General features: G+C 39.4%; 1 long non-coding RNA gene across 1 annotated transcript in view; it reads right to left on the bottom strand.

Annotated features, from left to right (window-relative positions):
* Positions 1–2336: 2336 nt before the first annotated feature.
* LOC138923220 (uncharacterized) overlaps positions 2337–9597 on the bottom strand; it is a 49519-nt gene continuing 42258 nt past the window's right edge. The window contains exon 3 of the long non-coding RNA XR_011436537.1: positions 2337–2551. This is a non-coding gene — a long non-coding RNA (uncharacterized lncRNA). The remainder of the gene's footprint in view (positions 2552–9597) is intronic.

The following is a 9597-nucleotide window of genomic DNA, read 5'->3' as shown; positions in this document are numbered from 1 at the left end:
TATACATAACATAACATTTACCATGTTCACCATTTTTAAGTGTACAGTTCAGTGGTAGTAAATATGTTCATTATGTTGCACTACCCTGACCACCACCCATCTCCGGAACGCTTTTCATCTTGTGAAACTGCAATTCTGTACCCACTAAAGAATAACTCCTCATTTCCCCCCTTTCCCTTCAGCCCCTGGCAACCACCATTCTACTGTCTGTCTCTATGATTTTCAGTACTTAAGTAGATGATAGGGTTTTTTTTTTTAATTATTGTATACAGGAAGTAGCCCTCTAGTCTAGAGTTAGCTAGGTTTAAAATAGCTCATGGGGAAATTGTGAATTCAGTAAGGTTTCCTTTAGCTCTGCTGGTCTCCACTTTCTGTGACCTTTCAATTCTCCTGTCCCTGTCCTCCCTTTTGTCATCCTGGGTCCTGCTATGTTCTTTGACTTTCTCTTTCCTATATTAAAATTTAATTGCAGGAAATAAGAAATGATTTCTTAGTATTTAAATGTCATTTCTTTCCCAATTTAGGAAGATTTTGGCTACAAGTATCAGAAACACCTTCTCTAACTGCCTTAAAGATTATGGAAATGAATTTTTAAATATAATAAGTCCTGTATCAGGGCTGGATTCAGGTATATCAATTCCACAGCTCAGTAGCATTCTTAGGAAACTGTTTCTCTGTTCTGCCAATTACAGCATTGGCTTAATCCTTAGGCTGATTGCACTTATGGAATGATGGCTGCTTGTAATAACTTGGGCTAACGTTCCTTCATTCACATCAAGCAGCCCAAAATTTGAAATGAAAAATTTTTGTTTGTAATTATGGAGCAAACGATCTTCCCTTCAGCCTTACTGGACCAAGTTAAATGCCCAGTTCTAGATCAAGCAATGTTTTAAGAGTGTTAGCTTCTGCTTGCCCATCAGCCCTACCCTTGGAACTCTGAATGAGATCATCTTCCTCTAGGCACAAAGAATACCTGAGAGACTTTGTTAGGAAGGAGGAATGGGAAAATGATGCTATCTAGACAAATATGCATGTCTAACATACATCTCCTTCTTCCTCAAAAAAAATGGCTTGTTCTCATAAAAGAGCCTTCCTGATCCATTGAACAGATATCAAGGTTAATTGAGAGGATGACAGAGTTACCACCTCTGTAAGGTGTGCGAACATGTACTAAAGTCCTACCCAGCAGAGAACCAGGGGCTTTTGTGCCTGTCATCAAGAACACCCATTTCCTGTGGGTCTGAATGGCTGTGAACACAGGAAGACAGTGTACATGTATGTATCTTCTGCTGGTCCTTCAGTCCAAATCACCCTCAATTTTGTCCCTTATCAATCAATCTAGGCCCCCACCCCAATCTCTCAGAGTCATTTAGAAAAGGCAACAAATGAAATCAAACACGTTGATGCATTATTTAGGAAAATGTTTTTCAAAAACCATTCCAGAAACAGATGGCATCTAAATCCTCCAAAAATATATGATAAAATTTCCTCCCTCCTTGCTACCCTTTCCAAATAAGGCTGAGGTTTGGAGACAGCATCTGGGATTTGCTAACAATACAAATTGTACACACCCATTCCACTCAGTTTCCTCATAGCCTGGAGGACAACTCTGGTTCCCTCAGCTTGCCACTGTCACTACTATGGGTTCTCCCAGAGCGAATTTCTCTTTTCTTTCTGTCTTCTCATTCATTGCTGTGGTACAGAAGAATGGGAAAGGTGGATTCTTCATTGAAAAGCTTGCTAACGTGGATGGTTCCACTCCCCACAAATTGTATAATAATGAAAAAAAAAAAAACCAAAAGGCAGAACTTGTTACTTTGTAAATTTTGGAGATAAAGAGTTTGTTTTTATGTTTGGTTTTTTTAATGAAGTCAAAGATTGTGGCAGATAACAGTAAAATCAGAGATTTAAAAAAAGAGAATAAAGATGAAAAAGAAAATTATTTATCTCTGTGAGACTTGTCTGATGGACCATCCATATAGACTTAGAATCTCAGGGATCTTAAACATTATATTTGCATGAGCCCACTTGAAGACAAGGTACAAGACCCTAACTCTAAATAGATTACAGAGAAATGTGGGGATTTATTAGAATGCTAGCTCAGTATTGAGTAAGGAGTGCAGCAATCAAATTTGGAGGAGAGACCAGAACCAGGGCAATGATAATAATTAGTTTTTCAAACATTACTATTGGCAGTCATTATTGCTAGCACTTTATTTTAACTCATTTAATCTTAAAACATCTCTGTTTTGGTTATCTTGGTGGCTGAAAGCAACAACCATATCTCAAGTTTGTATGGGTCAGGAATTCAGGGAGGGCGTGGCTTTGCAACCTACCCCATATAGCATTGGTTGAAATCACTTGGTGGTTTTCCACTGAGGCTGGGCAGATCTAGAGCCTCCAAGATCATTCCATGTGCATCCACAGCACCTTGGTGAGAATGGCTGGCAGGCTGGGCTTTCATTCTCCATGTAGTTTTATAACTTCTCCACATGATCTCTTCAGTAGGGTGCTGGATTTCTTACAAGGTGGCTCAGGGCTATGAAAGGTACTGTTCTGAGAGAGAGAAAGTAGAAGCTGCTAGATTCTTAAGGCCTGGGCCAGGCCACTGGCACAGCATTACTTTTACTGTATTCTAAAGCAGTCACAGACTCTTCCCAGATTCAAGAGTAGGGAGCATCAACCCTACCTCTGGATGAAAGGAATATCAAAGACTTTGAGGCCATCTTTAATCTATCATATCCCTAAGAGATAGATGTTAAAGGTATTGTTATCTTCATTTTACTTAAGATCACACTGAGCTAAAGGGAAGATACATAACTTTCTCAAGGTCTCATGATTAGCAGAGAACTACAGATTTGAACCCAGGCAGTTTGGCTATAAAACCTGTATTTTCAACTACTTGGTTGTTCTTAATCACTTCTGGATATAGACATTCACATGCATGGAGGCTCTTTCTACTTTTCAGAGGCTAACTTGCAGTTCTGCTCCCTTCTTTTGGCAAAGGGTAGGGTCACTGGCAGCTCCAGGCTCAGAGAAAATTCTGGATCCCAATTTTAAAGTCCTAGGGAACGCCTTGGCTGGCACAATATGGGTGAGGAGCCTATCCTTGAATCAATAAATATGGTCCGGGGCAGGCCCCATGGCTGAGTGGTTAAGTTCGTGTGCTCCACTTTGGAAGCCCCGGGTTTCACCGGTTCGGATCCTGGGTGCGGACATGGCACAGCTCATCGGGCCACATTGAGGTGGCGTCCCACATGCCACAACTAGAAGGACCCACAACTAAAATATACAACTGTATACTGGGGGGATTCGGGGAGAAAAAGCAGAAAAAAAAAGATTGGCAACGGTTGTTAGCTCTGGTTCCAATCTTTAAAAAATAAATAAATAAATAAATAAATAAATAAATATGGTCAAGGGGTATAGATATTCCTTTTGGCTTAGACTAGATCCTGGCCAATCCCTAAAATCAAGAAGACTGAGTCTGTTATTGGAAAGAGAGGGGAAGGGCTGCAAGGCAGACAAGCACTACTGAGGCCCAGGATAATGGATTTGTAACCAGCACTTCAGCCTGATACTTGAATCAATCCTCACTCTCTATCCCAGTTAAATGCTTAAAAACTTGGTTTTCCAGAGAACTCATTGCCTCCCAAGGATGCCCATTACTGTTTAAAGAGTTTCAAGCTTCAGAGAGCAGATGAGGGAAGTGTTTTGGAGGGCTAAGGCCATTCCTAGCCTTTGCATTAGAATTGTGCCACAAAAACCCATCAAGAGAGTATCTGGTCTACTTAAACCTCTGTATGTTTTCACCATGGTATCCCCAGAGTCTAGGACAGATGGATGGATGGGTGAACAAACCTGGTTCAATGCAATTTAACAAGAACTTATTGAACCATCAAGTTGATTGATTATCTCCCCTGAAAGGCTGATAATTTCGGCATTGAGGATAATAACAGACTCAGGAGTTGTGAAAGAGTCTTTAGGGAGTGTAACTTCCAGAGTCAACAACGGCTGTGTAAATTCTCCAAAGGAAGGGAAGTTCTGCACAGGAAAGTCAGCATTAGCCCAACCCAAGCTTTTCTAGGTATGTGACCACTCCTTTATAAAATATAAGCTATCAAGTCAGGGTTACCATGAGGTCGAGGGAATCTGGACTGTTAGGTACGACGCCTCTTTAAGTACTTCTTCTGAGAGCTAAAGTATTAGAATTTAAGCTGTGTGGTCAATAAGGTCTCTCCCAACACTAATTGTCTATGATTTACAATTTTAGTGCTGAAAAGAACCATTTCCTGTAATGTTCTGTATGATTTTTTTTTTTGAAAATTAAATTATATCATAAATGTTCTTGGGTAATGCAATTTAAAGGAACTCTCTCATGAAATCCACAAAATGCAGAATTATTTTCCGTAGTCTGCCCATTATTCATCATTTGTGTAAAGTTGGATTTTCAGACATCAACTTTTGCTAAGATACCCCTGCAGTGCCCCCCTTCCCACAAGCCAAGCCTTTCCTGGGCTCTTTGTGGCCCCACAAAGGGCCGTGAGAAAGCTGTCAGCGGCTGATCTACCAGCAGCCCCTCCGTCAGTTGACATTCAGATCATCTAAGGAAATCCATTCCACTGAGCGCCAGGTGGGTTCAGAACCAACACAAAAGGGAGTCAGCCCTTTCAAACTGTCCCTGCAGATGGGATGAGCTGAGTGATATGTATTTCAAACACAATGAGACTGAACATTGTCACAGACAAAAATTCAGGTGGCAGAAATCACACCACTGTTGCTTTCTGGGAATGAAGTCAGTATGCCCTGATTTACTAAGGATGTACACAAAGGGTGTGCCAATATTCGAGTCACAAAATGGAACTGCTAACTTAGTTTAACTTCTTCTTGTCAAAAGAGAGAAGAAGAACTCAAATTCTTTGAGAATATTAATAACCATAATTCGTATAGAAAATGACAAATACATATGTACTTGTGGGTATATTCTTGAATATACACATATATTCACAAGATGCATAAATGCATTTATAACAGAAGATTCTAACTTCATTGAGCCAGGCAAATAAAAACAAAACACAAGACAAAACATAATCCACCTCAAATAATCGTCTAGTAGGTACATACTTCAAAACAAACTATCTAAGAGCTGGTCCTGGGCCAGGCCCGGTAGCCTCATGGTTAAGTTCAGTGCACTCTGCTTCAGGAGCAGTTCCTGGGCACTGACCTACACTGCTCTGTTAGCAGCCATGCTGTGCTGGCTGCCTACATACTAAAAAACAGAGGAAGATTGGCATGGATGTTAGCTCAGGGCAAATCTTCCTCAGCAAGAAAAAAAAAAAAAGAGTTAGTCCTTTTCTTATATAAGAATGTTGCTAGGGATGGGAGGTGCAGAGCAAGGTGAAGGGTACAATTACCTCACTGAAGAAGTAAAATATCTACTCATAAAGAGGAGTAGTTTGTCTTGGTGCATCAAGTGTCTCTATAACTGTTGTCTGAATGCATCCCAACCTATGTCTGGGTAGTTTTTTTACTTCTAATTACAGGGCTTTAATCAAAATCCATGAATTCAGGGAAACAAAAGTGGATGCACTCCCTTTAGTTTGAAGTAGGGGCAATGTAGTGTGACTTAAAGACCATACAGGCACATTCACACACACACACACGCACACACACACGCACACACACAGAATCAACAAGCATGTTGCATCTACAGCTGGGCTTCTGAGGAGTAGCACTATTGACATTTTGGACTCAATAATTCTTCCTTGTGAGGGGATGTCTCATGTATTGCAGAATATTTAGCAGCATCTATCACTTCTATTCAATAGATGCTAGTAGCATCCTTCCCTCGACTCTACTTACGACAACCAAAATTGGCTCCACACGTTGCCAAATGTCTCTTGTTGGGCATAATTACTTCTGGTTGAGAAGCACTGGTCTAAAGTAAAAACCCCAATTACTTCTCCATTATGACTATGCTAAAGATTCTTATGCACTATGGATATTATTATCACAGATTTATTGTCAAGGCACACGATTTAGTTCTTTCAATCTAATTTTAAGGTAATCTGTCTTGGGTTTGATTTTTTAGAAGAAGAGCCTGAAACAGGGATTTGTGTGCAAGCAGTTGTCAAAGGAGTGCTCCACAGCGAAATCTGCATGGGAAAGAGGCAAATTAGGGAACTGGAAGGAGCAGCCAATATAGGGGTTCCGATGAGGTCTAGCCTCAGGCTCTGAAGTGTAAATTGCACCACAAAATGTGTCCAGCTTTGAGTCAAGAGAAGTGGGCCTTTGCACCCGAAACTGGTCAATCATTATCTAAGTACCACTGAGGTGAAGGTTGAAAATTGCTTACACTGACCTGTACCTATAACACCTCCTATAGTATTTTTTTCAGAAAAATTTTGAATAAGCTTGATTAGCTAAAAATATTTTATCCAGAGATGAATATGATTATGAAAGTGGAAGCATACCAAGAATGACCAATATTGGCACTAACCCTGGTCTAACATAAAACCCCTTCATTTAAAATAGCATTTTTTGAAAAACTTGTTTTAATAGAAACTAAATTAGTGACATTTCTAAGTGCCTTTTGATTAAAACTATGCCCCCAATCATAAATTTGCAAAACTTCTCTTAAATTTGTATTTTACTTACAGTGGGACTATAGGTATATTCAGAACAGCAACAACCCACATCTCCAATATGTACTTGAATTACGTCTTCTCTCTTCTTCCCATTAGTTTCTTTGGTCTCAGGGAAAGTGAAAATGATAATAAGAATAGCAAGGACAGGAAGAACATTACCTCAAACGAATGTGAGTAGTAGAAGGAGAGAGGTGAGAGCAGACTAGAAAGAAATATACTTCACTCTAAAAGCCAATGCATATAATTTCCTGGTTATTGTATGCAGGAGTTGTGCCATTATTTCCCTGTATATCGAGGAATAATGCACACACACACCATGGGAAGATGACTTATCATTAAATATCCCTTGTTTGAAAAAACTGTGAAAATATATCTGCATAAATCTTCATGCAAATACCTTTTAATGTCTCTATCCTTTAGGCATCATTTACAATTGAACGAGACATGTAATAATATAAAGATGAACAAAAATGGACCTGACAGAGAGACATGGTTATCTTGGTTTGGAACATGGCAAAGCACACACTAGAGGCATTTAAATTATATACCTACAAGTTCATTAAGTGCTCTGCTAATTGCTGCCAAGGGACACCTTACTTTTTCAAAGTTTGCAATGTAGTTGAGTAGGCAGAATAAACACACAGGAGATGATGACAATTAATTCCAGGTCATAAGTAGTTAAACGGGTGTCAGCTAAAGTATATGCGATGAGGAATTCTGGAGGGAGACATGCTGTTCTTTAGAGATAACCAGGACGCACTGTTTAAAGGTGATATGTAAATTAATTTTGAAGCTGCATTAGGTACCTCATCTATTCTTGTGGAACATTTGGCTGTTCCAAAAATTCAAAGTTTATTTGTGATGCTCCAAGTTCAAGTAGCAGGGCTGGCTTCCTTAGGCAACCCAAAAGGAATAGTCAGGGTTTCTCTTTAAAATTTATAATTTTTTTCTCTGTTTAAGAAAGTATATGGGCTTATTTTAAAAATTCAGAAAATTTAAAGAAGAAATTAAAGATGGTCCATAACCCCAACACCTTGTGTATACTACTGTTAAAATTTTGATAAATATGAATGGATTTCTTATCAGTGTTTGAGAGGCATAAAATTGCCTTACACAAATATGAATGGTCTAGAAGTGACATGAGAGGTTATAGTCCAAACTATATTAGATGTTTGAGCACCTACTCCCCCACAAATGGCCATCCAATGTCTTCTCAAATATCTCTGTGACAAGGAACTCGCTAACTTCTGGGGAAAACTAGACTATTTTCAGAGACTTAGTATAGTTTGAAAATGCTTCAATATATTATATCTAAATCTTCCACCTCTCAGTTCCCATGTATTTCCCTGATCCTGAGTGCCCCAAGAATAAATTAAATTTTCCAGTTGTGAGGTTTTTGCGGCTTTTTGTTCCCCCTCTGTTTCTTGACCAAGCCTCTGTTCACTGCCCACTGAATACTCTGGGGGATATCCACACAAAAAATTTGCAGCAATAATATTATGGAAGAAATTCTAGGTACTTTCTAAATTGTGCAGATAGATCAGAACCGTATTGTGTTTTGAAAAAATGCAAGTAACTAATAACTAATTTTGTCAGACAGCATGAACAACAATATTGTTGTTACACAGGAAAGCCTTCATTATTTACTGGTCTCCTGCTGCCCCGCCTCCTCCCAACACCCTAAACAGCCTTGACAATATCTCCTGGGCTTTTTTATTCAATATTTAACAAGAAATAATTATGCACGTCAGCTTTCAAAAACACAAAGAAAAAGAGGGAGAGAAGATGATTTCTAACAGAAAATTGAAATTCCAATAGTTGGCATTCTAATAAATTCCTGTATTTTTAAGGGAGCATATGTTGTTAAGCGCTAGGTTGAAGCCTTTTGAAATCTTTCTCTGACTCTGTCTCCCTGTTATCTCAGTGGCCACCAGGGATGTGTGAATACTCTGTGCAAGAAAGATGGAGACAATGAATTCTTTTAGTACTAGTGTCCCCTGAATAATATTAAGAGGAAAAAAATCAGTGGAAAGATATACTTAAGGTAGGGGAGTTCATAGTGAGCACTGTCCCTCATTCAGCAGGTAATTCTCTTACACCACGCCCAAACCACCCTATCTAGGGGTCTCAAACTCCTATAGGGGTCAGGCAACTAACATGCATGAGTAATGAGAGCCAAGGGAGGATGATGGTAACTGATGAGGTCATTGACCATCTAAAGGTAGAAGGTGCATCTCAGCATCAAATGATTATTGCTCTGTGGGAATTTTGTCCCACCCACTGGTGCCAGATGTTCTGATGTTTTTCAAGAGATAACCCCAAATCCTTACCTTTGTGCAAACTCTCTTACTTTTTTACTGTTGATAGTTAATTAACTTTTAAAAAGCGTAACATGGGTCAAACAAAAAAGTTCTGTGGGTTGAATTTGGACAAAGGCAATACCTGTTTGAGACCCCAGATGTTTAGGTTCTTTTCATGCCAACTGGGGAATCTCATAAGTTGCTCAATTAAAATGATCTAATAAAGATTCACAATGCTCCTTGAAGGGTGAATGGGCTTTGGTGGAAGGGAATGGGAACATCCCACCTGGAACAAATAAAGGTCTGAAGATACAGAAATGGGAATAAACTTTAACATGTGGCTGTGACAGTAGAGTGTACCAATGTTTGAAATATGTAGTACCAACTGAAGAGGAAAAGGGAATTGTTGAATGGGCTGCATGGGTTGTGATCAAGGAGGATATTCTATGCCATCCAGAGATAAAAATACAATAGAAATGGTTGGAAACAGAGACACAATGAGAGTATTGGAGCAGGAGAATGGCACGATACAAGAAGCATTTAAGCACTCTATAGTGTTTAGAAAGGGGTGCCCAGGATGGTGATCTTGGCCATTCTGGAGATGGTGCCCTTGTCTTTGTTGACCACCCACTGTAGATACTGTGGAGGAAGTT

This window comes from Equus caballus, chromosome 1 (genome assembly GCF_041296265.1).
Source record: "Equus caballus isolate H_3958 breed thoroughbred chromosome 1, TB-T2T, whole genome shotgun sequence".
Lineage (NCBI taxonomy): Eukaryota > Metazoa > Chordata > Mammalia > Perissodactyla > Equidae > Equus > Equus caballus.
This window is presented reverse-complemented; position numbering and strand designations above follow the sequence as displayed.